We start from the raw sequence: 10,000 nt of genomic DNA on the forward strand, positions 1-10,000 counted from the left end.
TGCAGACCATCTTACCATATAAGTTAGTGGCAAGGTGCTAACAAGGTGCAACTTCCATTGACAGCCCATTCATCCAAACAGAAAAGTCCTCTCTGATTGTATTAAACAACGTCAAACTCACCAACATTGCAGCTGTACAGAAAGCTTGAATTATCCTCTTTCTAAATCCTCAAAGTGTTTGTTTCATAAAAATCCACTGCAGACAAGTCACATGTTGTGAGTTACTTTGTGTCCTCGCAGGTGATTCTTTTTCCAAGTGCTGGAGTTTGGAAGTGCTCGTTAGATATCACTCAACAGCCTGTGCTGTGTACCACCTGTTTTGAATTATCACATAATGCAGGAGGCAGCAGGACGTTAGCTTTACTGAAAACGAGTGCTTCCAAACTCTGATGGTATGTTAGTCTGTTTACCAACAGGTGACAAAGTGCACAGCTGCATGATGGGAAGCTGAGTTTTTTAAGAGCCATTACGCCACATCTCTTCTCCTTATTCCTCCTTGCCGTTTGTAATTACTGGAACAAAAAGTTTATACCTTAAAGTAATACTTTAGTTATACTTCCAACACTGTATAGTATAGTGTGGTGTCCTCATCTGCTGTCTTCTTTGCGTCAGGGCCATGTTTGAAAGCCCCATTAATTCTTAATCATAAACTAACTAACCATAAAATAAGACCCCCTTATCTGTGTGAACAATGAACAGGAAATGAAGGGAACTACTTCAGGAAGCAGGAAGATATATCATGCAGCAACAGAGGGCCAGCTTAGGGGATTCTATTTGATATATTCCCCCATCGTGTAGGTCTCCTATAGAGTTCCTTTAAAAACTAAAATTAATATTATATGAAACATAAAAACTCTGAGCTCTATCTTTGTCCTTTTATTTTAGGGGGTGGGGGGGGGGGGTTGCAATGCATGGATGAACCGATCAATCAGACCAGCATGAGACTGTGATCATTAACCCATTCTGACCCGAGATCAGATTCTAAAAAATGTCTTCTGAATCCTGACGGTTTTTCTGAAAAAGCTATGTTTCTATATGTCAGTCGTTCTGTCGACTTTTCAAAAATAGCAGACCTACAAGCTCGTAGCGCGCCACTCGGTGGCGCGCTATGAGCTTGTAGATCTGCTATTTTTCAATAGCGAAAGCATGACATAATGCTAACACCAAAAGGGGTTAAGAAAGTGTTGCCAAATGGCTTCCAGATCTGCATCATCGTGTCAAGAGCGATTTAACACATTTCGGGCGGGAAACCCCTTCTCGTGTTTCATAAGCATTGTGTTCTACTTTTAGCTATTGGAAAAATAGCAGATCTACAAGCTCATAGAGCGGCACAGAGTGCCGCGCTACAAGCTTGTAGGTCTGCTATTTTTTGAAAAATCGTGAAAATGTGGCGCACATCTTTGAAAATATATTCTTTCAGAGCCAATGTTTTTTGGCTCAAATCTTTGCGTTCCTGGAACAACATATTTTCAGATGGGGGTCGACGGCCAATTACATAACAATCTTGGGGGTCCTTGACATGAAAATGTTTGAGAACAACTGACATGGAAACATAGGGTTTTTCAGAAAACTGTCAGGATTTAGAAGACATTAAGTACCACAGACGAAAAGTCCAAATTTCATTCTGACCCCTCCACGAAAAGGCCTCGTTGTCATGACCCCTTATCTATCATTTATACATTATGGATAAATAGTGTGGACTTAGACTGTTTTTTGTCTGTGGCATGTAGAATCGTTCCCAGGTCAAAAGGGGTTAATGCCCCCGTGATTTTGGGGAAAGGGGGTCGTATGGGAACGCAATGCAGCAGCAACAACAACATCAGGGCGTCCGCCGTACGATTGAGTGGCAGTAATTGTCAGTGTGTCAGTAATTGTCAGTGTGTCAAGCAGGCTTTTGTGGCAGTGGAGACAGTGCAGGCGGGAAACATCAGAGGCTGATTACAGGGGGGAAGGTGAACAATCAGCTTCTCTTCTGTTACTTAACTCATTCTGACCCGAGAGCAGATTCTACAAAATGTCTTCTAAATCATGACAGTTTTCTGAAAACCCTCTATGTTTCTATGTGTGTCAGTGGTTCTCACTGACACAAGAAACAAAGATTTGAGTTAAAAACGTTCACTCTGAAAGAATATATTCAAAGATTTGTGCCACATTTTTAACGATTTTTCTAAAATAGCAGAACTGCAAGCTTGTAGCGCGGCACTCGGTGCCGCGCTATGAGCTTGTATAGGTCTTATAGCTTGTAGATCTGCTATTTTTCAATAGCTAAAGTATAACATAATGCTCAAAAAGTAAAAACACAAAGAGGGTTTCCCGTTCAGAATGGGTTAAAAAGCAATGAGTTCCTCCAACAACAGACAGATTCCAAAATAAAAGATGAAACCAGCCACTTCTGAAAAAAAAAGGAAGTATACCCTCCCATCTGTCCGTCCATCACCCCCACCTCGCACGCACTCACGCCCACACGCAACGCACGCAACGCGCGCAACGCAACAACAGAAATGTCAAGTGGAAAACACAACAGCAGGAAGAATACAAGAGGAGAAAGGAGAGAGAAAATCAACTAGGGTCACCGTGGGACATTCCTCAAACATCTGACAACAAATCATTACGCCGTCGGTCACACCCATTGATCAGCCTATAGTCACCTGGTAATTGATACCAACAAAGGGAGGTTTATTTAGCTCTCCTCCTCCAGCATGCAGATCAGATCTGCACATGAATGAAGGCCTCCGGAATTCCTCCTATACAGCCGTCGTGGAAACTCCTATTTCCAGGTATTTGTTGTAGCTGATTTTCTTTTCTTCCCCCCCTACCTTGTCTCTACGGAAGCCAACTCAATTCATCAACCAGTGTTCAGGTGTAATGGAATTAACCCATTTTAGGCGGGGGAGGAATAACCCCCTTTATGGTGTTTTTAAAAGCATTGTTATACTTTTAGTTATTGATCAAAATAGCAGATCTACTAAGGTCGTAGTAGTGCGCCACTCGGTGGTCTGCTATTTTTGAAAGAATCGTGAAAATGTATATGGCACAAATCTTTGAATATATATTATTCTTTCAGAGCGAACCGAACGTTTTTAACTCAAATATTTGCTTCTGGGGGGGGAGGGGTCCTTGGAACTATACATACTGTATTCTCAGATGGGGGGGGTCGGTGGCCAACAATTACATATAATTTTTGCAGGTCCTTGACATGTTTGAGAACGACTGACACACAGAAACACAGGGTTTTTTCAGAAACCTGTAAGTATTTAGAAGGTATATATTTGTATAGAATGGTCCTCAGGTCTAAATGGGTTAAAGCCAAATGACTGCTCAAATAAACAACTTGTTGTAGCTTCTCGTTTACATACACCCCCCCCGGCCCCCCCTCCCCCCCCCCATCCCCCTCGTCTGCTAAGCCGATCGTCCCCCTTTGAAGCCCGAGGGATGCAGATGTAAGTTTGTTGGCATCGAACGTTCGCTCTAATGTGGACAGGATCAATGCCCCCCCACCCCCTCCCCCCCATGCGCTGTTCCACCAACTCATTGTTTTATTTAGCCCATTCTGACCTGAGATCAGATTCACACGAGGTTTCCACTGCAGGACACACACTGGTCTGATTAACCCATTCTGACCTGAGATCAGATTCTATAAAAAATGTCGGTCGTTCTTCGATTTTTCAAAAATAGCAGACCTACAAGCTTGTAGCGCGCCACTCGGTGGCGCGCTATGAGCTTGTAGATCTGCTATTTTTCAATAGCTAAAGCATAACATGATGCTATAACACCAAGATGGATTCCCGTTCAGAATGGGTTAGAGACCAAGTCGAGGAAAACGTTGCTTTTTCACCTGCCAGGCTCCACAACAGACACTTCTAAAGAACACTAAGCTTTAGTCTAGACGATGTTTGATGTTTATTAATCACTTTCATTCAAAACGCATAAAAGTAAACCCGTTTCTCCAGTATATACCTTTTCGAGTGAGTATTCATTCTGACTTAAAATCAATACTGTATGTATACTGATTATATTATAGGACCTCTAGGGTAGCCCGATAGGTGTAGATCGCGATCACAATAAAGGCTGTGCAGGTATACGGTAGAACACATGCAGGACATTCCCATCAAAAGAAATCCTCATATTTTTGGCATCTGCCACTTAGAGTTAATGTGACTTGTTGATCGACATCACGAGGGGCCGGTCGGCTCGCTTTACATCTTTTTTTTTTAATTACATTTTTATCCCACGATTTTGTAACCCAGTTTTCTTTTTCACCCAGTGCCAATTATCTAATGTAATCCTGGGCGCTACACTTCCTCTGCCAACCTGGGGGGGGCAGCGGACTGACCTCATCCCTCCTTCTATGCATGAGGAGTCCAAGCTGCTTCTTTTCACCTGACAGAGGGGAATTTCCCCGGCCGGACGTAGCACGTGGAAGGGACACGTTATTCCGACCAGTTCCTTTCCCCTCCATCGGGCGCCCCGGCTGGCCAGGGGGAGGCAGTTTTAGAGACCAGGATTACGGCATGTTTTTGTGAGGGTACCTACCCTAGGGGACACGGGGAGAACATGCAAACTCCACACAGAAAGGCCCTATCGCCAAACCCCCGCCTCGGGTGTGGGCACTGATGACGCGGAGGAGGGAACACGCCGCCAGTGCCCACAGCGTCCCCAGCGGGAATCGAAACCCAGGACCTTCTAGCTGTGAGAAGACAGCACTACCAACTGTGCCACCGTGCCCCTTCGCTTTACATCGTTTAAAGTATAGGCACGCCCCCCATCATTGCTTTTGGTGCGTCTAGTGGAGCTGGTCATTTTAAAAGTGACCTCGCCTCACCCGGGCTTTCCACCTCGGAGGAAAGCTGAGTGAAATAAATGGTTATTGGCTATTTTAAAAAGTACATCTCAAGTCGAAAAAGGGCGGCCTGTAGTATTAGGACAAGTGTGACTGCTATTAGGATATAATCAGGATATAATATGCATTATAATTAAGCCTTAATTGGTGTCTTGGTGCAAAATCCCTTTAGCTATTTAGGACGGTTTCTGTTTTTAGAAAGGGGGGTCTGATGACAAACAAATAGTGCCGTCGCCTGTCAGCTAAAACCCTTTAGGGAAATGAACAGTGTTCTGACATAACTGACATAACTGGCATTTAACTGACATTAACTGACATAACTGACATTTAAACTTGGCCTTTGATCTTATCAAGTGCATGTTTAGCTGTCCAGTTTTGCCTAATGCATGCATGTGGACACACACACACACACACACACACACACACACACACACACATCTCAACACGGTGGTCAACATAGCAGGAGGGAAGACATTGGATCCTTTAACAGGAATCTGACTTTCACACACACACACACACACACACACACACACACACACACACACACACACACACACACAACGAGCAGAGGAAAACATGAGGGAATAATAAGCATAATGTTTGGTATATGCAAATGCACACTGGATCAATATATCCTCCAACACACGCTTAATCTGCAATAACCACCCATCAGCCAGTCAATCACAACGTACAGTACAGTACAGTACAGTAGGAAACATACACGCCCATACATGGCCGCCTGCCGCTGTCGTCGGCATTCAGCGAGGGCCCTCCGTGTCCGCGCGGCACATTTAGCTTCTCACGGAATTACAGCCTCTGACACGGAGAGCTTTAGAAACTACAGCTAGCATGTAGACTAGAGGCTCATATGGAATATAGGAGATGTTATAAAACATTTTGACCTGAGATCAGATTCTAAAAAAATCTTCTATACATCCTGACAGTTTTCTGATAAAGCTATGTTTCTATGTCAGTCGTTCTTCGACTAAATAAAAAAATAGCAGACCTACAAGCTCGTGGCGCGCCACTCGGTGGCGCGCTACGAGCTTGTAGATCTGCTATTTTTCAATAGCTAAAGCATAACATAATGCTATAACACCAAAAGGGGTTCCCCGCCCAGAATGGGTTAAAACATTTGGGGGTCCCTCCATGCCAGCCTCCCGTTGGAACCAGCGAGGTGCCTCCAGGCTGAGGCTCCGTTTAGCAAAGGATGCTTTTCATGAGGCCGCCACAGGGGCCCAGTAAATAACAACACTTATAGACCTCATGCTCAAACATACATACATAGTGGCATTCAAGATCTTTATACCAAGGCATTCGAGTGACCGGTTGGGAGCCAGCGTGCGTACTATGTTTACCCAGGGTAACTGGACTAAGCTCAAGAACTTGTTTACAGCCATGAGGCCCTGCTCATAGAACATTTCATGGTAGGGGTTCAGTGCCTTGTCCAAGGGCACTTCATCGGCGGTGGTAATTTTAATGTGCCGGTCTGGGGATACGAACTATAGCGACCTTCCGATAATCAAGACCGCTCCGCAAACCGTTCGGCCACCGCTGCCTAGTATCTACTGCCACCTGTGCGTGCGTTGCGTTGCGTGCACAGTACACAACAGGGAACAATTATTGTGACTCATGGAGGTTATTGTTAGGTCATAATGCTCTCTGTACTGTATGTGTGGTGGTTGTGGTACTGTAGGTATAGGTAGGAGGGAGGGGGGTGGGAGGTTGCCAGGTTTCCCTGCACTTTCCTCAACCTGCAGCCAGATAATGTACATACAGTAATGTGGTGCTGTTTCCTCCCCTGAAGTGGCGTTGAGCACTGTGTGAAGTTATGCAGAGAGAAACACATTAACTACACAATTACAAGAGTATAGAGCGATGAGCCACACACACACACACACACACACACACACACACACACACACACACACACACACACACACACACACACACACACACACACACACACACACACACACACACACACACACACACACACACACACACACACACACACACACACACACACACACACACACACACACGGATGAAAGGTGGTGCGAGGGAGGGGTTGAGTCATCGCCAGCCGCTCGAGCATTGATCCATACCGCAGGCGTTATATACTTCAGGACGACGCACACGCACACGCACGCACGCACACACACACACACACACACACACACACGCACACACGCACACACACACACACACACTGAGGAGACATGCAAGAGAGAAGACGACGAGTGGCGACAATATAGTCGTCATTTACTTATCCTATTCTGACCTGAGATCAGATTCTAATAAAATGTCTTCTACATCCTGACAGTTTTCTGAAAAAGCTATGTTTCTATGTCAGTCGTTCTTCGATTTTTCCAAAAATAGCAGACCTACAAGCTCATAGCGCGCCACTCGGTGGCGCGCTATGAGCTTGTAGATCTGCTATTTTTCAATAGCTAAAGCATAACATAATGCTATAACACCAAAAGGGGTTCCCACCCAAAATGGGTTATAGGAACAAAGTGACTTGGATCCATATGCATTTGTCACTGTGGTTTTGTGGGAAGCGATCCGGATCGCCCCTCTCTCTCTCTCTCTCTCTCTCTCTCAGAGATGAGAGACATCAAAAGAGGTCCAAGAAAAGAAAAGTCTGCCTATACAGATCTGAGGGGCGACCGAGCAGATCAGATCCTCCATTGGAAACGCCTTGAGACAGTGGAACGGGGGAGAGAGAGAGAGAGAGAGAGAGAGAGAGAGAGAGAAAGAGAGAGAGAGAGAGAGAGAGAGAGGGAGGAGAGAGCGGAGTGGTAGACAGAAGAGAGAAGCTGTGGGCCATCTTTTACAATTACCATGCATGGGGAAGTATATAACGCCCAGTCCATTTTGCATGGCTGGGCTTATCAGGTGTGGTGGTGGAGGTATATATAACCCATTCTGACCTGAGATCAGATTCTAAACATGTCTTCTACATCCTGACAGTTTTCATTCTGACCCGAGATCAGATTCTAAAAATGTCAGTCGCTCTTCGATTTTTCAAAAATAGCAGACCTACAAGCTCGTAGCGCGCCACCGAGTGGCGCGCTACGAGCTTGTAGATCTGTAGATCTATTTTTCAATAGCTAAAGCATAACATGATGCTGACACCAAAATGGGTTCCCGCCCAGAATGGGATATATGCCTGCCTGCCTAGTGTACGCAGTGTGTGCAAAATGGAAAAAATATGGAAAATGAAAATGTGCATATTTTTCATGTATAAGTTTGAGTGTGTTTGTGGCTGTGGCTGCCTCCATCTGCACAGTTCATATGAGCTGGGATGGAGTACATTTGAATAAAGAGAATACCCCACGGGAGTCCTCCTCCAGTGCATGTGCATTTGTGTGTGTGTACAGTATGTGTCTGTACTGTACTGTACTGTACTTATACAGCGTGCATGTGTGTGTGTAACTGTGTGTGTGTGTGCGCACACACGCATGTGTTCTTAGACAGCACATACACCAACAATATAAAGTGGAGCACACTTTGTGCACACAGAGCTTTGTCTGGTGTGTCATTGTTGTGTAGTGTTCATTCACTGGGACCCATACGTCAAAAGGGGTTTAAGCCATTTAGACCGAATATACGATTCTACAAAATGTCTTCTAAATCCTGACAGTTTTCTGAAAAACCTCATGTTTCTATGTCAGTCTTTCTCAAACATTTTCGTGTCAAGGACCCCCAAAAATATATGTAATTAATTGGCAGCCGACCAGCCCGACCCCCATCTGAAATATGTTGTCCCAGGGACCCCCCCTCCAAAAGCAAAGACTTGAGTTAAACATGCTCGCTCTGAAAGAATATTCAAATATTTGAGCCGCATTTTCACTATTTTTCCAAAATAGCAGACCTACAAGCTCATAGCGCGGCACTCGGTGCCGCGCTATGAGCTTGTAGATTCACTATTTTTCAAAAGCTAAAGTAGGCTAACATAATTAGCTTAAAACACCAAAAGGTGGTTCCCGTACAGAATGGGTTAAAGCCAATATGTGGCTGCCTTGTATGTCAGCGTTGAAAATCAATACACCTGTGCACTCCTTTAGAGAACGCTCGGACCAAAGCAACACAGATACACGTACATACACACACATGCACGAGCGCACACGCACACACACGCACACACATGCACACGCGCGCAGTGTGGCCTTAGGGCTAAGACACACCTGTCCACCTGCACTTATAGGTGGCCCAGTGGCCCACTAATACATCTGATCCGGGGAGACAGGGGTCGTCACCTTCTGATGCTTTACAATTTCCTGCCACACCAGAACAAAGAGAGACTTTGACGTTATTCTCCCTCGACATGCATCGCACTTCAGCAAGGTCTGACCGAACGGAACAATGACGCAATGGCAAGTCTGTGTATACTGTAGTCTTTACTGTACAGTACTGTACAGTACAGTGTTGGAGGGATTACATTAGCGGAGCAACAGGTAATCAAACTGAATTGAATTAATTCGTTGATTATTTTTTTTAAGAAAATAAAAAAAAAAAAGAATGATTTATTGATCTATTTTTGTTTTGCTGGTGATAAAAATGTGTGATAAATATAAGTTTATCACACAAATATATGCACATATATACGCGCACGCACACACAGACAGACAGCCAGTGTGCTTTGCTTTAAGAAGCTGTTTAAAATATGGGTCACACCGCAATCTATGTCTGTGTTTACACAATGTCTGTGTTCACACAAACATTCAAAGCTGGCCATCCATTGTCAATGGCATTCAATGTCTGTGTTTACACAAACATTCAAAGCTGGCCATCCATTGTCAATGGCATTCAATGTCTGTGTTTACACAATGTTTGTGTTTCCACAATGTCTGTGTTTACACAATGTTTGTGTTTACACAATGTCTGTGTTTACACAATGTCTGTCTGTCACAATGTCTGTGTTTACACAATGTCTGTCTGTGTTTACATAATGTCTGTGTTTACACAATGTCTGTGTTTACACAATGTTTGTGTTTACACAATGTCTGTCTGTGTTTACACAATGTTTGTGTTTACACAATGTCTGTGTTTACACAATGTTTGTGTTTACACAATGTCTGTGTTTACACAATGTCTGTGTTTACACAATGTCTGTGTTTACACAAACATTCAAAGCTGGCCATCCATTGTCAA

General features: G+C 44.3%; 1 protein-coding gene across 1 annotated transcript in view; it reads right to left on the reverse strand.

Annotated features, from left to right (window-relative positions):
* The window catches only part of LOC308335912 (uncharacterized protein), a gene marked incomplete at its 3' end in the record, with an annotated part of 312,796 nt that overhangs the window by 130,961 nt on the left and 171,835 nt on the right, over positions 1 to 10,000 (reverse strand). The gene's annotated exons all lie outside the window — the stretch shown is intronic.

The sequence above is a fragment of the Protomyctophum bolini genome (genome assembly GCF_963924005.1).
Source record: "Protomyctophum bolini genome assembly, chromosome: 20".
Taxonomy (NCBI): Eukaryota; Metazoa; Chordata; class Actinopteri; order Myctophiformes; family Myctophidae; genus Protomyctophum; species Protomyctophum bolini.